The sequence below is a fragment of the Cupressus sempervirens genome, chromosome 5 (genome assembly GCF_028749045.1).
Source record: "Cupressus sempervirens isolate cs-2001-9-10 chromosome 5, ASM2874904v1, whole genome shotgun sequence".
NCBI classification, from domain to species: domain Eukaryota; kingdom Viridiplantae; phylum Streptophyta; class Pinopsida; order Cupressales; family Cupressaceae; genus Cupressus; species Cupressus sempervirens.
In genome coordinates this window covers 928,818,465-928,837,054 of record NC_143122.1, presented here as the reverse complement: position 1 = coordinate 928,837,054, position 18,590 = coordinate 928,818,465, and the positions used below count along the sequence as shown (strand labels likewise).

The following is an 18,590-nucleotide window of genomic DNA, read 5'->3' as shown; positions in this document are numbered from 1 at the left end:
GCAGTTAATGTTTCTCATGTATGTTTAGATCAGATTTCTACCTCATTCTCATCTTCTTCAGTGCTATTAATTTGTTTCTCTTTTTTCCTATATGATTCTTGTTGGTGGATTGTAATTTTCTCCACCTACCCACCAGACAAACAAACCACATGCAACATGTGCTATTGCCTACCACCATCCATAGCCACCTACAGCTGTCCAAGCACCGGCCAACATACCAGCCTCACCGTCCAGCATTAATTATATTGCCAAATATTTTCTCAGCATTAAATATGCATTTTCTTATAAATAGAATAAGTTGCGCTTCTGATCAGTAGAGCCCATTTTGGGTTTGTCATTGAGGATCATGAGTGGATAGAATCTTATAGCATTCTAAGGATTTGTAATGGATTTTAATTATGTTAATGAATATGAAGTGTTGCAGCATAGCTTGATGTCTTTATGTTTTGCTTATTGATTTGAATTTTTATCATTGCATTCATGTTTGTCTATGATCCACTCTATCCACCTCCTTCAAAGTGATACCAGAGCTAATGTGAGATGATCCTAGAGATTGTGGTGAGCTCGACGAGTTTAGAATTGGTAAAAAGTGTTGTGGCATTGTAGCCCAATAAGCAATGGCATTTGAAGTTATCTTCTACAAAAAGAAAGAGAAGAACAAATCAAGAGACTACTATGAGAAATAGAGAAGTCATGAAAAGAAGAAGTCAAAGTTGAAGTGTATTTTAGTTAGCATTGTGTGACACTATCATTCATATATTAGAACCATGTGGAGCATCTCTATGCAAGCGAGAGCACAAGAGAATGCATACATGTGGCATGGAAGATATTGATCATAAAAATGTTTATTATGTCTTTGTATTTGAAGTATGTGTGTTTGATGTTATACAATAGAAAGTGAAAATAGTTTGGATTGGTGATGAGTTGGTTGTCATGATTCAAAGGTTTGTGTGTGTGTTGATTGAATAAGTGTGTTGGGATTGGAAGTGAGAATTTGTTTGTCTAATTGTGAAGGATATGATGATCATAATAGTGGTCATGTAATAGAAGCTGGTTGCATTGATATTTCCCAACCAAGTGATGAAATCTAAATTAGTAATGATTCTAATGGGCTATGTGAATGTATGGGGTGCATTATCGGTTGTACCCAACAGCCCAAAGGTTTATGGTTTGACATATTGATGAGCCATGTATGTGAAAATGATTCCTATAGAATTGGTGATTACAGCAGCTCAGCACCCATTTATCTCAGTAGATGAATTTTTTTTTATATGGACTCAATAACTAGTTTGATGCAGGTCAAGAAGGAAAAAAGTTGAAGTGATGATAAGTTTTCCCATCATGTGAGTTAGTGGTAATTTGAAACCATATGTAATGTTTGGTGTGGTGGTCTATTGTAACTATTACTATGTGAGGTTCGTGGTTAGCTAAAACCATTCAAATAAAAAGTTTTTGGTCAACTAGAAACTATTTGTATTTACATTGGTTAGGGGTAAGCCATAAAACCCAAAGTAGTTATGACAAGGGAAAACAATATAAGTGCAATAGCATTAGTGGAAGAAATTAAGGGGGAGTGTTGGTGGATATTAATTTTCTCCACCTACCCACCAGACAAACAGAGCACATGCAACATGTGCTACTGCCTACCACCGTCCATAGCCACCTATAGCCATCCAATCACCGACCAACATACTAGCCTCAATATTCAGCATTAATTATATTGCCAAATATTTCCTCAGCAATAAATATGCATTTTCTTATAAATATAATAAGTTGGGCTTGTGATCAGTAGAGCCCATTTTGGGTTTCTTATTGTGGATCATGAGTGAATAGAATTCTGTAGTATTCTAAAGATTTGTAATAGATTTTAATTATGTTAATGAATATGAAGTGTTGTAGCACAACTTGATGTCTTTGTGTTTTGCTTATTTATTTGAATGTTTATCGTTGCATTCATGTTTGTCTTTGATCCACTCTATCCACCTCCTTCAATTTTATACATTGAATTCTTTAAGGGCTTTTGTTTCTTTGTTTCTTGAATGTTTCAGATTATTAAAAATCAATATAGGAACATCAACAACTACAACAATAGAAAACAGAATCACCAATATAATAAAAGAAAGCTGCAGCTGCTTACATGACAAATATATTCTACATTTGTCACTGATACCTTTTGAAACCCATTTCTATATCTTATTGAATTCTATGTTGTTTCTCTTTTTAAATTATTTATGTCACCTGATCAATTATCTTTATACCTAAGACTTGCAAAAAATAATGGAGAGTAGAGTAACAAGCCCGTCAATTTTTTAGTTGGAGACAATGGAATTAAAGAGAATTATGAAAGAGTCACGAGGCAGGATTATAGACGAATCAAAAATTTCAAACCCTAAAAATTCAAACATTCTCATGCCTTCCCCATCAAACCCTAAAACTCCAACCATTGCCTTAGCCACACCTTCTCCAAAACCAAACCCTAAAAATCTAAACCATGCCATTGTCATGCCATCTTCCCCAAAATCTATGAGAAAGAAAAGCAAACGTTATTTGAAAGGAGGGCAATGGCTTCATGCTAGCATTTTGGCAGTGAACAAGAGATTTTTGAGCATGGCATGGCTCATGATTAGCACTGGCACTAGAAAATCTAGCACAAAAACAATGTTGGAGGCGACTCTTGCGGCTATGGTGACGGGGGCATGTTATATAGCATGGTAATTAGAGAATTCATTTCTGTTAAAACACAAAACAACATTGAACTAGAAAATTTCCAGAGAGAGTATTGGAAATATTCAAGATATAATAGGTTACTGAGAGGGGAGGGGTGAATCAGTAACAATAAAGCTTTTAAGTCAACCATACATAGCATTTACTCATCTATCCTGCTGCATAAAAAAAAATTATTAAACATTTAAACCATATATACACAGAGATTTGGTGACCCAGAAACCTTCCAAAAATAGAAAGTAAAACTGGGGTGGGGATGATACCCACAAACCTTCATTACTGCAGTATGAAGTTGGCCGGTTAAGGCTTACAATGATCACTTCTGGTGATTTTCCCTGTTAGGAGCATAGAGGATTGGTAGATCCACCTGGTTAGAGGATTTACAAACATACTTTACAAGTATGCACTCTATTAGGAGATTTGAATAAAGACGGTTAAGTCTACCTTGTTAAAGGATTTACAAAAAAAATAATTCACCTGTTAGGATGAACCAACAGATCAACTTACAACTTGACTGAGTTCTTTATTGTAGATCACCTTTTGTGATTGATGAAATCATTTCTACTCCTGCTAGACCTTGCTAAGTATTCTTTTCTGCTGATGAATTTGCATATCATATCTTATGTCCCTCCTTTTTTGCAATATTCTATCTCTTGTGTATTCTTGAATGTGTCAATTGTATATATCTCTTGAATGATAAAATAAGCTTGGGTTCTTTAGACAGACTTGATGACCTTCTGATATGTGGTGTCCACTACGTTACTCGGCATCGTCATGCACTCGATAGAGGTAGGGGCTCGGTTCATACTAGTCATACAACGTTGCCTGGAACTTGGTAACCATTGGTGACTCGGTAGATATAGTGTCACTCGATAGAAACTAACTTCTTTGATAACCTCCTGAGCTCGATTATCACTGAGTGCTTCCTCACTCGGTTAATACTGAGTGCATCTTTACTCGGTTAACACTAAGTGCATCTTCACTCGGTTAATACTGAGTGCATCTTTACTCAGTTGACACTAAGTGCAACTTCACTCGGTTAATATTGAGTGCATCTTTACTCAGTTGACACTAAGTGCAACTTCACTTGGTTAATACTATGTCTTTAGTGCTCAGTTTGAACTATGTTGACATCATTCGGTCTGCACTGTATTACTCGGTGTGAACTATATTACTCGATGTGAATTATATTACTCGGTGTGAACTGTAAGTGTTTTCACTAATGGAAAATAACTTTATGCCAACAATCTCCCCCTTTGGCATTAGTGACAAAAAAAATTATGATTCAAAGTTTATGTGCAAAAAAAATGACATACAGTTCTGAATTTTCAAAATTGCTCTTTGCAAGTCTTATTTACACATATTTTTCTTGCATGTATCTCCCCCATACAGTATGCACATTATGTACAAGTCATTAGATATATTTGCACAATTTTATCTCCTAGAGTGTGCTATCTCCCCCTTTTTGACAATAATGCCAAATTAAACAATATATATTAACACAGAGAGTCCAAAATGAGAGATAAACTCAGAATGTACCTTGAGAATAAGAGCCAATGTCTTATCCCAATTTTCTTGCAAAAGTTTTCTGGTGGAGAGTGCTATTTGAACTTCTGTAGAGAGTTCAATCATATGATCTGCAATTGAGAAGTTGTTGTCATGAATCAATGTTTTGGAATGGGCAATATGCTTCTGCATTGTGTCCATGACAGGAAGGATCATATTTTGGATGTCAATTAGAGTACACCCGATCCTTGCTTCCTCTCTCAACAATTCTGCCTGTTTCCCTGACAAAAATCTTATTCTGAGATGATGGGATGAACTTGAACTGTGGTCAAGCTGCAACATTTGTGCACTGACCTTCATATCCTCATCAATTTTATTCAGCTTTTCTTTGATTTCCTTAGTATACTCGGTAACATCACAAATTTTTTCAAAAAGTGAAGTTACATTATAAAAAGAATGTTCAAAATTAATCAAAATTGGAGACAGTTCTACCTGTTTTAATGCAATATGCTGAGCAATGTGCTCAAGCACCTTATTGTCAAATTTCTTCTTTGCCTTTTCAATCAATTTTTCTTGGCCAAAGGTATCCTCATTGAATTTATATACAACCTCTTCTAACTGATTCAAAATGTGTTGACTAGAATTTACTTCAACACCAATAGCTTTTGTTAGAATATTCTTAGCACTTTCAATAATGCTATATTCCTAGTCTCTCTCATGCCTTAGTTGTTTTTTCTTTGTCTTATGATCTAATAGCTGACTGATCATTCTCATTTCATTAACTGATGCATTATCCAGATCTATCTTAGGAATGACAATGCCCTTATCCAAGTCTATTTCCTCATCCACTGCCTTGTTGGAAATCATGTATCTTTTTTCTTTTCCTGCAGTGACTTCACCTTTTCCCTTTGAATCTGAAACAATAGTTGATGTGGTTGGACTGGCTGACAAAATTGGAATAGGACTAGCTAGAGGAAAATTGAGAGAAGTGCTAACAGTATCAAAAATTGATGTTCTTCCCCAGATTGTCGTACAAGTCGGTATGGGAGAACTAACAGATGCAAAAATTGGAGCAGATGAAGTTGTCAAAATTGAATTACTAGTGGGTACACTTACTGTACACGCTGTAGTAGAAGTTGATATGCCTGATGAACTTACTGTTGTAGCTGATGATGCCTCGGTCAATGAAGATGGCTATAGCTTGGTTAATGAAGTGGTAGACACTTGCATAGATGGTAACCAAAGCTGAGAGGAGACAGGTGAAGATTGAGATATTGATGAAGCTGTTGTGCACACAATCTCACTAGTAGAGGCTATCCCCACAGTTGATGTAGCTGCTTTAGGTCGAGAGTGAGGAAGAGATGCAATGACTTTGGCTGCAATTTTTACAGGATCATCTTCCTCCTTAGCTTGATCAGCTTCTTCTTCTTCCATTTCCTTGTCATCTTCCTCCATTTCATCTTCCTTGAATTCTTCCTCAACATTTATCATCATTGAATGCAGATCCCCTAGAATATCTTCAATGTCATCATCATCACTACTGTCATTGGCTTTGATTTCAACAATATCCTCACTGGATTTATGTAGATGATAGATATGTTTCCACATGTTTGTTGTATCATTGACAACATGCTCAATGTCTTTGATAAGTATCAAACAAGTGTGAAATCTAATCATCATATTACCTTCATGATCTTTCAGTGATTTCTTTACTTCTGCATCAGTGAGACTCGGCAAGAGATTTTTTAGGGTTTTCTCAAAGATATCTTTGACAGTTTTGGTTGCAATTTACCATCTTGGTTGCAACCCCTCCAATAGCTCTTTAGGGATCTGAGAGGCAATCTCGTCTAGAGAGTATTTCCATCTTCCCATTTTATTTAATACCAACTCCTCAATCTGTATTTTCTCCTGTTCTGTGCTTGTCTCAAACTTCAATTCTTTGAAGTTTGTGAAGCTAGTACCTTCTTCTAATTGCTTCAACCTTGCCTCAAATGTGAGTGGAGGCTTGACAAATACAGGTTCCTTCTTCCCCTCTCTTGTTCTTCTAGAGAAGACTACAGTAGCTTGCTTTTTAGGTTTGGTGATAATCACCTTACCTTTCTTCCGTTGAGGCTCCTCTTCTTTTTCTGACTTGGTTTCCTCTTCTTCTTCATCATCTTCTCCTTTCCCTTTAGTAATCATCAGAGGACCAAGTTCTATTTTTACCTTTGCAATCTTCCTCTTTCCTTTGCTAATGACCTAAGGGATTTTCATTGAAAGTTCAATTCTGGCTTTAGCTTCATCATACATTCCAAAGATTGGTTGCTTTGGGTCTACTGGATCATTCACCAGTGTTTCTATGATATCTCTGGTTTCATCAATATTAACCTCATAAGGAAGAGGTTTCACCCATGCAACTCGAGGCCTGACTGCCTGTATGTATACTTTGTCACAATCTACCATAAAGAATAGATCTTCTTTATATTCCTCAACTAGTTTTGGTAGAATTCGGAACCTATTGTTCATTCTTTCCTTAAAATCTTCAAAGTAATTATCCAAAACACTGTCAAAATTTTCTCCTAACTCTGCAATGAACTCATTTATTTGATAAAGAATGGGAATATCTTTTCTCCATACTATTGATCCTTTTGATGGAAAATACTTTTGAACATAGAAAAATAAACAAATCAAAAGTGAACCAAATTTGCAGGAATTGTTCTTTAAAGTCCTTATGCTTTTCATATTTTTGTTAAATTGAGACAAAAGCAATTCAAATAGATCAAACTCAACATTCTTCTTTACTACCTTATATGCTAAATCTACTGCTTCACAAGGTGCACTATTTGGACGGCTGGAACTGTAAATTTTATGAGCAATGATGTGAATACCAAATCTTAATTCAGCGTAAGCTACTATACTGAGCTTGAGTCCTCTACCATCCCATTCTATTTGGGTTAGCCTTTGTAATTCTTCCCGACCTAGGGTTTTGGTAGTCTTAGCTTTGCTTAATATGGGAAGGCCAGTAATCTTGTTAATCATTTTCTTTGTGATAAGCACTGGTTGCTCTAACCACAAATGCCCGTTGTGAACCTGACTTAGTACATACCTAACCCATTTAATTTGAAAATTTCTTGGCAAATGTGAAATGTGGGTTAACCCTTTTGTTTCAAGATGCTTATGCTCGGGTTTCAAATTTCCATCTACACTCATTTCTCCTAGGGCATTATCAATTTCTAGGTTTCCAAGTTCTTGAATGGAACATTTGAAATGAGAGCGAATATCATTTACAAGGAGTACTTTTGGAGGAATTCAAGACTGGGCATCGTTAGGGTCAAGTGATTCTGCAATTGCTAGTGCTAATTTGAAGTTTGGCGCCTTCCATTCCACACCTTTAACTAGTATTTTTGAGCCTCTCTTTGCCTTGGAGCTACTGCTACTGGATGCCATTGTTGCTTGGTAAGTGAAGAGAAATTCTGAATAGATTCTTCACTCTAAAAAAAATTTGCTCGAAATCACTTTAAGCTTGCTCTGGAATTGCAGAAGATAACTTAGCTCAAAGTTCGTAGTGAAGAATGAGATCAAATTTTTCCCTTTTTAACGAAACATTCGTCATAAATGCTTGGTACGACGGTAGATGAATTGACATGTTTTCATCCACTTGCTCAGTAGATACTATCAACTCGGTGATCAAAAGAAAAAATTGATGTACCGACCTAACTCGGTAAGGTCATGAACCTACCTTGCTCGGTTGATATAACTCGGTAAATGAAACTTTATTGCACCCGACCGAACTCGATTAAGACTAGGATCAAAGTGTATCTAAATATTGTTTTGATCATCTTCCTTCATGTGGAGCTATTTAGGATAATTCTTGGAGGATGCAGTTCCATACTTTCTTTTATGAATATTAATTGGAAATGGTGGAATCACTCATTTCTTGAGTGATATTGCCATTGCTTTACTTATCTTGTTCGGTAGATTTTGGAATCCACTGTTGCTTCATTTTCTTCTGAATGTTGTCTGCTTTGATTTTCTTCTCATCTTCAATTCTTTCTATATTCATGCAATTTCTAGCTATATGACCAAGTTCTATACAAGTGTAGCACCTTACAGTAGTGTCCTTCTTCCTTAGGTGATGTCTTGCACAATTTATGCCAGTATGTCCATATTCTCCACAATAGTGACATTTGCACCAGGTGTTGTAGTCCCATCCAAATATGGTTTTGACAAGTTGTTCAGCTAGATTGAGTGATTTGGATCTGCATTGGAATGCCTTGTGACCATATTTTTTGCATTTGTGATAGTTGCCTTCAAATTTTGGTTTTTCCTTGCACTCATTTTCTTTGTGACCATGCTGATTGCAATTGAAGCATTTACCATTGAATTTTTCTTTTCCATTGCTCTAGCATTTGTTTGATGTATGACCTAACTTGCCACAGTGATTACAAGTGGATTTTCAATTCCTTTGTTCACCTTGTTTGGAGGATTCACCTTCTTCTTTGTATCCAAGACCAGCTTTACCTTTATGTCTATATAGATTTTCCTCATTTTGTTGATTTAATTGATTCATATCTGCTTGGGATTTCATCATTCTTTCATTGACTTGTCTTTCAGAGATTAGATCATTTTCCAAGCTTTCATTGATTTGTCTCTTGGTTCTTAGATCATTCTGTAGACTTTCATTTTGTACTCTAAGAATCTTGATTTCTTCATTTGCATTAGAGAGTTGGTCTATAAGGTCTTCATGCTGATGGGATTGATTATGGATTTTATCTTCCAATTCTTCTTGTGCTTTTTTTCTTTGTTCCAAAACTTCACATAGCCTAATTGACTACATTTCTTGCTCTCTTTTAAGCTTTCTTACCTCTTCTTGTAGAGATCCATTCTTTTCTAGAAGTTCTTTGATTGCCTTGTCAGCTTCTTCTGAACTACTTGATGGTAACAAATCTTCAATCTTTTCTTCAACATAGTGATGGTCATTCATTTGTCTTGCAAGTTCCTTTCTTCTTTTTAAGGATTGAGAAAGATACTCCTTTGCTTTTTTGAGTTGAACCATGGCCATTTCTAGATCTAACTTTTCATTTTCAATAACTTTCTCCAGTCTAAATATCTCCATAACTTAGATCTTTGCTCAAGCTATCAAACTTAGTCCTGAGAACCAAAAGGCTCTGATACCAATTGTTGGAAATATTGAAGATATAATAGGTTACTGAGAGGGGAGGGGTGAATCAGTAACAATAAAACTTTTAAGCCAACCATACACAACATTTACTCATTTATCCTACTGCATATAAAAAAAACTATTAAAGATTTAAACCATATATGCACAAAGATTTGGTGACCCAGAAAGCTTCCAAAAATAGAAAGTAAAATTAGGGTGGGGATGATACCCACAAAGCTTCATTACTACAGTATGAAGTTGGCTGGTTAAGTCTTAGAATGATCACTTTCGGTGATCTGCCCTGTTAGGAGCACAAAGGATTGCTAGATCTACCTAGTTAGAGGATTTACAAACATACTTTACAAGTATACACTCTCTTAGGAGATTTGAATAAAGACGGTTAAGTCTACCTTGTTAAAGGATTTACAAAAAAAATGATTCACCTATTAGGAGAAACCAACAGATCAACTTACAACTTGACTGAGATCTTTATTGTAGATCACCTTCTGTGATTGATGAAATCATTTCTGCTCCTGGTAGACCTTGCTGAGTATTCGTTTCTGCTAATGAATTCACATATCATATCTTATGTCCCTCCTTTTTTGCAATATTCTATCTCTTGTGTATTCTTGAATGTGTCAATTGTATATATCTCTAGAATGATATAATACATTATATATATATACCATTCCAATAATTATTCATGCAAGTTCGTCCAAAAAAAAGTGAACAAAATATAACTAGGTCGGCCAAATAGTAAAATAAGCTCGGGTTCTTCAGACAGACTTGATGACCTTCTGATACGTGGCATCCACTACGTTACTCGGCATTGTCATGCACTCGGTATAGGTAGGGGCTCGGTTCATACTAGTCATACAACGTTGCCTGGAACTTGGTAACCATTGGTGACTCGATAGATATAGTGTCACTCGGTAGAAACTAACTTCTTCGATAACCTCCTGAGCTCGGTTATCACTGAGTGCTTCCTCACTCAGTTAATACTGAGTGCATCTTTACTCAGTTAACACTAAGTGCATCTTCACTCAGTTAATACTGAGTGCATCTTTACTCAATTGATACTAAGTGCAACTTCACTCAGTTAATACTGAGTGCATCTTTACTCGGTTGAAACTAAGTGCAACTTCACTTGGTTAATACTATGTCTTTAGTGCTTGGTTTGAACTGTGTTGACATCATTCAGTCTGCACTGTATTACTCGGTGTGAACTGTATTATTCGGTGTGAATTGTATTACTCGGTGTGAACTGTAAGTGTTGTCACTAATGGAAAATAACTTTATGCCAATAGAGAGAACATGTCCATCAAGGGATTTGAACATGCAACATTTATAATTAGCCTTCCAGACTACATGTGCATTGAGCATTGCTTTTTTTGCTGGAGCGCTTTTCCCTCTGATCTCAGCTATTTTTTCCACTCATTACATAGCTTGAGTTGGGTTGTTTGGCTAGGGTTTCTATCTTGGTTCTCATCTTTATTGACACCATTGGAGCCTACTTTTCTTGCTCTTCTATTGTCAAAGGGAGTTTGTGAGTTTTGTTGGGAGGATGGAATGCATGTGTAATAAGCTTTGGCTTGCCCAAGCTGTTTAACTCCATCGAACAAGAATATGAAGTTTGAGTAGACTCTCAATGCATTATGTCTACATCACATGGATATTCTTAGTAGAGGGTTGTTAGATTTTAGTTATTGCATGTAGTATTTGTGAAATTTGCAGCTTTAGCTAAATAGAACATCCAAGGAAAAAAAACTAATAATAATATCTCTATATGAATAGAGAAACTGAAGATAAAATAGAGAAATAGATTAAAAAAATACATTAATATTTATTGATAGCAACAAATTCTTTAAAATTAATGATTACAATTACTGGAAAGCATAAAACTAGTGCTAGAGTATACTCAAGTTTAACCAACACATCAAGCAGTTAACTAAGGTTGGGAATGGTGAAACTAGATGTGTGGACTACCTTGGTTTAAGCATAAACTTTGGAATTTAATATTCATAGTTTGGAGTAGTAAACTGGAACACATAAATTTCCAACCAGTAATCCATGATGATCAAAAAATAATGGCATGAGAAATACATGGAAGAACATGTAGTTTGCATTCACCACTAACACAACACCCCCCCACCCTGGCCTAATGCAAACTGCCTAACCTAAGAACAGACTGAGGAAAGAGGGAAAACCTAGTGGGAAGAAACCCCCCTCAAAATGAATGCTTACAAGAGAAGAGAACTGAGATGTTAGAGTGTTTTTCACCCGAAGCAAATGTTGGAGAAGTTGAAACTTCTGCTCAGTGAATGACTTTATGAAGATGTCAGCAATCTCATGAGACATAGGACAATATTGTAAATCAATGATGCCATCATGAATGAGATCTCAGATGAAGTGCATATGGATCTCGATGTATTTTTTCCATTGTCGTAGTATTTGATTTTGGCAAATCTTTAATATACTTTGATTGTCACACCAAATGATGGCCAATTGATGAAATGAGATACCCAACTTAATGAGAAAATTTTGCAGCCAAATAGTCTATGTGGTAGCATTGACAACACCTCGATATTTTTCCTTTGTGGATAAGAGAACAATGGAAGATTGCATTTTGCTTGACCAAAAGATGAGACCAAAACCCAAATTAAGAATGTAGCCTGACATGGACTTGTGATCAATGCTATCACCAACCCAATTAGAGTCAGTGTAGCCAATGAGATCCAAAGTTCATCCAATTGAATAATGAATCCCATAGCTAATAGTTCCTTGAACATAATGAAGGATATGCTTGGAAACTTTCCAAAGTAGTTCATGAGGCTCGTGTATGTATCTAGAAACAACACCCACTACATATGATAGATCTAGATGAGAATGAGTGAGATAAAGAAGACTTCCCAAAAGGTAAGGATAGAGTGTGCAATCAGCTAGTGGTGTATCTTTTCCATCTTCCAGCTTGACCCTAGATGGAAAAGATGTGGGTCCTAGTTTACAATCACTCATGTGAAATCGAACCAAGAGATCTCTTCCATACTTGGATTGAGCAACTGTGACACATGATTCATTCTAACTAATTTCAAGACCAAGAAATAAATTAAGAAGTCCCATGTCTATCATAACAAAGGTATCATGCAAAGCTGCCTTGGTTGCTGTGATTGTTGAGCATGAATCACCTGTGATTAGTAAATCATCTACATAGAGTGCTATGAGCAAAAAAGAGTTTGATGTTCTAAACATATAAACATTTGGATTAGATTTAAAATTTTTGAGACAAAAGATAAGAATCCATTTTAGCATACCAAACATGAGGTGCCTATTTGAGGCCATAAAGTGATTTCTTGAGCTTGCATACTAATGAGGAATTACGTACATAACCTTGTGGCTGGTCCATGTAGATCTCCTCCTTAAGATCATCATGAAGAAAAACATTTTTCACACCCATGTGATGAATCTCCCACCTTTTTTCTATTGCAATGGCTACAACCAATCGAATGGAATCCATTTTTTCCACAGGAGCAAAAATCTCATCATAATCAATGCCTTGAACTTGCCAAAAACCTTTGGCTACCAACCTTGCTTTGTATTTTCTCACTTGACCATTGGCTGATTTATTTCTTTGACAAGCTTTCTATTGGATGGAAGTGGAACTAGCTCCCAAGTTTGGTTTACAATAAGAGAATTGTGCTCCTTATCCATGGTAGCACCCAAATGAGGATTCCCTATAGCTTTTTCATGAGTTTGAGGATTTGGTGCTTGAAGTAGATAAACATGCATTAGAATAATGGAATGAGTAATTGAAAATTCATGAAGAGTATTATATATACTAGCCAAGCTCCATGTTCTTTTTCTACTCATTGGAGATGTTAATTCATCACTAGAATCCCAATTGAGACATGCATGTTCATGTTCATCAGATTCAGATGAATCTAGAATTAGATTTGTGGTATCTCCATCATCCTCAAGATCTATGAGAGGACGAAGCATAGAAGTGGTAGCATGTCACATTTAAGATGCTAGCATGGGAATTTCATATCAAAATATACACTCCTCTCAATGAAGAGTAGTTCTATAAAAAGATCTAGCAATATATAACCCTTTACACCATCTAGGTAACCAAAAAAGATACATTCCTTGCTTAGAGGCTCTAAAGAATTCCTTTTATCAATAGGAATGTGAGCCCATGAACAAGATTCAAAAATACAAAAAAAGAGTAACTTTTGGTTGTATACCTCTCCATGCTTCAAAAGGAGTTTTCCTTTAACAAATTTGTGAAAAGATCTATTTTGGATATATGAAGTACAATTGATTGCTTTAGCCCACAATTTTGAGGGAAGTGACCTAGCATGCAACATGTAACTAGCAATCTCTTTTAAAGTTCAATTCTTCCTCTTAGCTACCCCATTCTGTTGTGGAGTATGTGGAACTATGTACTATAACTATATTCCTACTTCATCACAAATATTTTAGACATCATTGTTGATGTACTCCCCCCCAATTATCTGTGCAGATGATCTTTATCAATTTTCTCAATTATTTTTCTGCATGGGCTTTGAAAAGCTTGAGATTCTCAAACAATTCAAATTTGTATTTATGAAAGTATACCCATGTGTAACTTGAGTAATCATCAATTAATGTAAGAAAATAATTGTCTTTGGTCATGGAATGCTTAGGAAAAGGACTCATTAAATCAATATGAACAAGCTCTAGAGGAGAGGAGGTTCTCCATGAGATTCCCTTGGGAAATTTTTCTTTTAGATGTTTTCCAAGAGCACAACCTTAACAAAATCCATTTGAGAATCACATGGTAGGAAAGCCTTTTACCATCCCCTAATTGCTAAGCTAGTGCATCTATCTAAAATTTAGATGTCCAAATCTTTCATGCCAAATTCTACTTTCATCATTTGCATGTGTTGGAAGTAAAGTAGAATCTGATTTTGCAACAAAATCAGAGAAAGTGTACAGATGAGATTGATGATTCACCTTACCAAAAAAAAATTTAGAGTTATCTTGCATGTAATAGATTATGACTTAATCTGGTGTGAATTCAACTCTCCTTCCAGTTCTAGTATGTGTCATTGGATACATAGAAAGTAAATATATAGAAAGTTTTGGGATATGCAAGCTATTCTCAAAACTTCCAATTCCAAGCTCTACCTTCCCAATTCTAGTTTCTTCTATAGGAGATCCATCTCCCATGAGAATAGAACCAAAATATGGTTTCAAAGATAAAATAATATCTTTTATGGTTGCCATGTGGTGTGAAGCTCTAGAGTCTATGATCCATGTATCTAAGGAAGAATGAATAGCTATTAATGCATGAGCATTTCCTTTGGTTTCTGTTGTATTTTCTTTCTACTTCTTGGCACTCTTTGAAATAAGACCACCAAGATTATCTTGTTGAAGTGTCTATGTGATAAGATCAATGGTCTTCTTCATACATGATGATTCTGGATGATACTCGCAGTTGCAGTAGGTGTACCTTCATTTTCCCTTTGTGTCCTTTTCTTTTGAGCCTATAGACCCATTTGTAGGTTCTCAATTACCTTCCTTACTTGGATCTAAATCATTCTTCCATTTTCCTTTGGATTGCTGATTGGATGTATTATTCCCAGTTGTATACATAATAAGTGTATTAACTTTGGAATTCTTCAAGGTACCCATCTTAATAAGCTTATCTTGCTCATGTATTAGAGACTCAATAAAGGCATTAAGTGTGAACATCTTCCAATTTCCTCTTGTTGTGAGTCTAATTGTGTGGAAAGAAGATACAAATAATGCATATTCTAGACCCAACTTTGATAGAATGGAAAGAATTAACTTACATTCTTCATTAGACTTATCAATACCACATCTTTTCAACTGAAGCAACATAGCTTTGAACTTGCGAGGTAATAATGGATATTGTCAAAATTCCTTGGATCAAATGCAATGAGCTTATTTTTTAGGATATGACCCACATTTTTTCTTTCTTGCCAAATAGGGTCTCCGAGGTATTTCAAACTTGGCTTGGAGTTTTGCATGCGTCAACATGAAACAATAGTTCTTGAGACATGGACAAGCATAGCAAACCAAATGATTCATCCATATGGTTGAAGTATTTAGATTTCTCTACTAGTGAATTGGGTTCAACCATTGTATTCTTAACTATTCAATAGAGGCCTTTACTTTAGAGATGAAGCAAAATTTTAGGCTCTCAAACAAAGTAGTTGTATAGTGTGAGAATAATAGGGGCTAGAGATTCTATTTTCAGTTCTGATTTCCTATACTTGCAATAGAGAAAATTGTGTTTTTCCTTTCTTACAACTAATCTCTGATACCATGTGAAATTTCCAGCTTTAGCTGCATAGAACATCAAAGGGAATATATATATTGATGGCAACAAATGCTTTAAAAGTAAAAATTACAATTATTGTAAAGCATAAAACTAGTGTTGGGTTAAACTAGAGTTTAACCAACACATCAAACAATTAACTAAGGTTGGGAATAGTTAAACTAGATGTGTGAACTACCTCGGTTTAAGCATAAACTTTGGAATTTAATACACATAGTTTGGAGGAGTAAACTAGAGCACATAAATTTCCAAGTAGTGATCCATGATGATCCAAAAATAACAGCATGGAAATACATGGAAGAACACGTAGTTTGCATTAACCACTAATAGTATTAGATTTGTTTTGATGGCTATTGTTATATTAAAACCATATGTTGTCTAGATCATACATATATCTATTTGTTTAAGATATATATAAGGTATACAGTGTTAATGCACATATGTATTATTGTGGGCATGCAATCACTAGAAGAGCTCAAGTCATGGCTTTAGAAAGGCAATAGACACCATTACAAAAATATAGTATTGATAATCAACTCGTTATTCTTTTCTCTTATCATAGAATAGCTTCTTAAAGAAAATGGATATAAGGATAAGTAAGAGATTAAATGCTTGTTCTCTTACAGATTTGAAATTTACTTCATTGGGCTATGATTTTGTTTATGTTTCAGTGTTGGTTATTCTTAGAAGTGTTCACAAAATTACTAAATATAATATTTACATTGAGAGGCATTCTATACAATGGTAGCACAAATGCCCAGCATGGGAACATGCCAAGATTCCTTGTCAATAAAAAAGAAAACGAAATAGTTACAAATTTTCATATTAAACAAAAACCATTCCTAAAATAAAAAGCAATAAAAAGAATTCCCAAAATAATAGCTAGCTGAAATAAGAGGATGTCAAATGAAGCCCAAAATAATAGGACCCAAAAAAATAGGCACCTAAAAATAAAAATAAAAATATATATAATAAAAAAATAGAAAATTTTTAAGAATTAAAAAGAAATTAAATTAATTAATCATAAATATAAGAAAAATAAATAATTGAAATTTTTTTTACAAAAATTATAAAAAATAAAAAATAATTTAAAAAATTGAAAAAAAATGAAAAAAATGAAAAAAAAATTAAAGCCACGGAAGCCCACTGGCTACAATGGTGATTGTTGTTGCTGTTAGTGGTAGTTACTACCAAGCTAAGCGCAAATGGGGTGGTGGGGGTGGTGGCCCATAACCTTTATAATTTTTTATTTTTTATTTTTTTAACTACTAGCATCCAGATGTTTGTAAATTATTTTATTTTAATTTCATTTTATAATAACGCCTTATTGGCATTTAAAAAATTATTTTTTGTAATTTTGAATTTGAATGGAGAGTTAGGGAGTGGAAATTGAAGGGTCTTTTATTGGAAATTGAACTTGGAACCACTCATTGGCAAGTATGTATCCAAACACCAAAGGCCGGTTTGTTAGTGGACAATGAAGAGCCTTTTCGTGGGAGATGAAGAGTTGTTTCTCTCATTATACAACACTCGTCTCCTTTCATTTTTGCTTTGCATTTGGAAAAGAGTAGATTTGCAAAGAAAGTCAAAAGTTTTGAGAATAAAGCTTTGATTTCTTTTGAGAGGTAGAAGAGAGGAATATAAATCATTTGGACAAGCATTGGAAATTTAAAGATCAAGAAGGAGATCAAAGAGAAAAGTAAGCTTCTTCTTAATGTTTTTTTTTTTTCTTCTAAAAAGTTTTATTTTACATTTAGATTACTATCTGCATTTAGAATAGTAGTTACACTATTTAAATTTAGTTGTATTTTATTTTCTAAATGAGATTAGTTAATTTTTACATTGTTGTATTCAAAATTACATTTGCATGTTTCATGCATTATTTAGATATAGTTGCATATTATATATTTAGATATGATTTCCATAGATTATTATTTTTTCATATTTTACAATGTATTTTTTAGATTAATGATATATTTTTTCTATAATATTTCATATGGATAGCAATGCCATCATATAATTATTATTTTTAAAAATAGTAAACTATAAATTTAATGATTACTATTTTGATTTACAAAAGTAGTTTTATTTATAATAGTATTTTGATTAAGATTAGTATATTGATTTAGATTACTGTTTTGAATTAGATTATAATAGTTTTTTAATTTACATTTAGATTAAAATTAATCTTTACACATTAATATTTGAAAAGTAGATTGCAATGCCACCATTTTCTAAATATTTTATTCAAGTACTAATTTATTTATTTTTAAATAAGGAAGATTAAATTTATACTTTTAATTTTTTTGTTTAAAAATTAAAGTAACCATATATTCATTTTAATTTATGCTTATTTGTTAATGCAATTTTAAAAGGATAAACATTAACTTTTAGGCATCAATCTTTGAAAAGTGGCAGGCAATGTTGCCATTTTTAAAATATTATAATAGTAAGTAATTTTTTATAATTTTAGCTATATCTAAAGATATTTGCAATGTTTCAAAAGTGGATGACAATATCACCATATATTTTTAATAAAATATCAATTTATTTGTTTCTAAATAAGAAAAATTAAATTTATACTTTAATTTTGTTATTTGAAAATTAGAATAACCATATATTTATTTTATTTTATGTTTATTTTTTATATGCAATTTTAAAAGAATAAATATTATTTTTTAGGCATCAATCTTTAGAAAGTGGAAGTTAATGCCACCATTTTTTAAAATATTATAATAGTAAGCAATTTATTATAATGTTAGCTATAACTAAAAATATTTGTAATGCTTCAAAATGGGATGGCAATACCACCATATTTGAAACATTAGAATGTAAATATTTCATAGAATAATAAATATTACTTTGTTTACATATATG

The 18,590-nt window shown here is 33.9% G+C and overlaps 1 pseudogene; it reads left to right on the top strand.

Moving 5' to 3' along the window:
- The first annotated feature begins 2,271 nt into the window (after window positions 1–2,271).
- On the top strand, window positions 2,272–11,007 carry LOC149559001 (vacuolar iron transporter homolog 3-like; annotated as a pseudogene).
- Window positions 11,008–18,590: the final 7,583 nt, after the last annotated feature.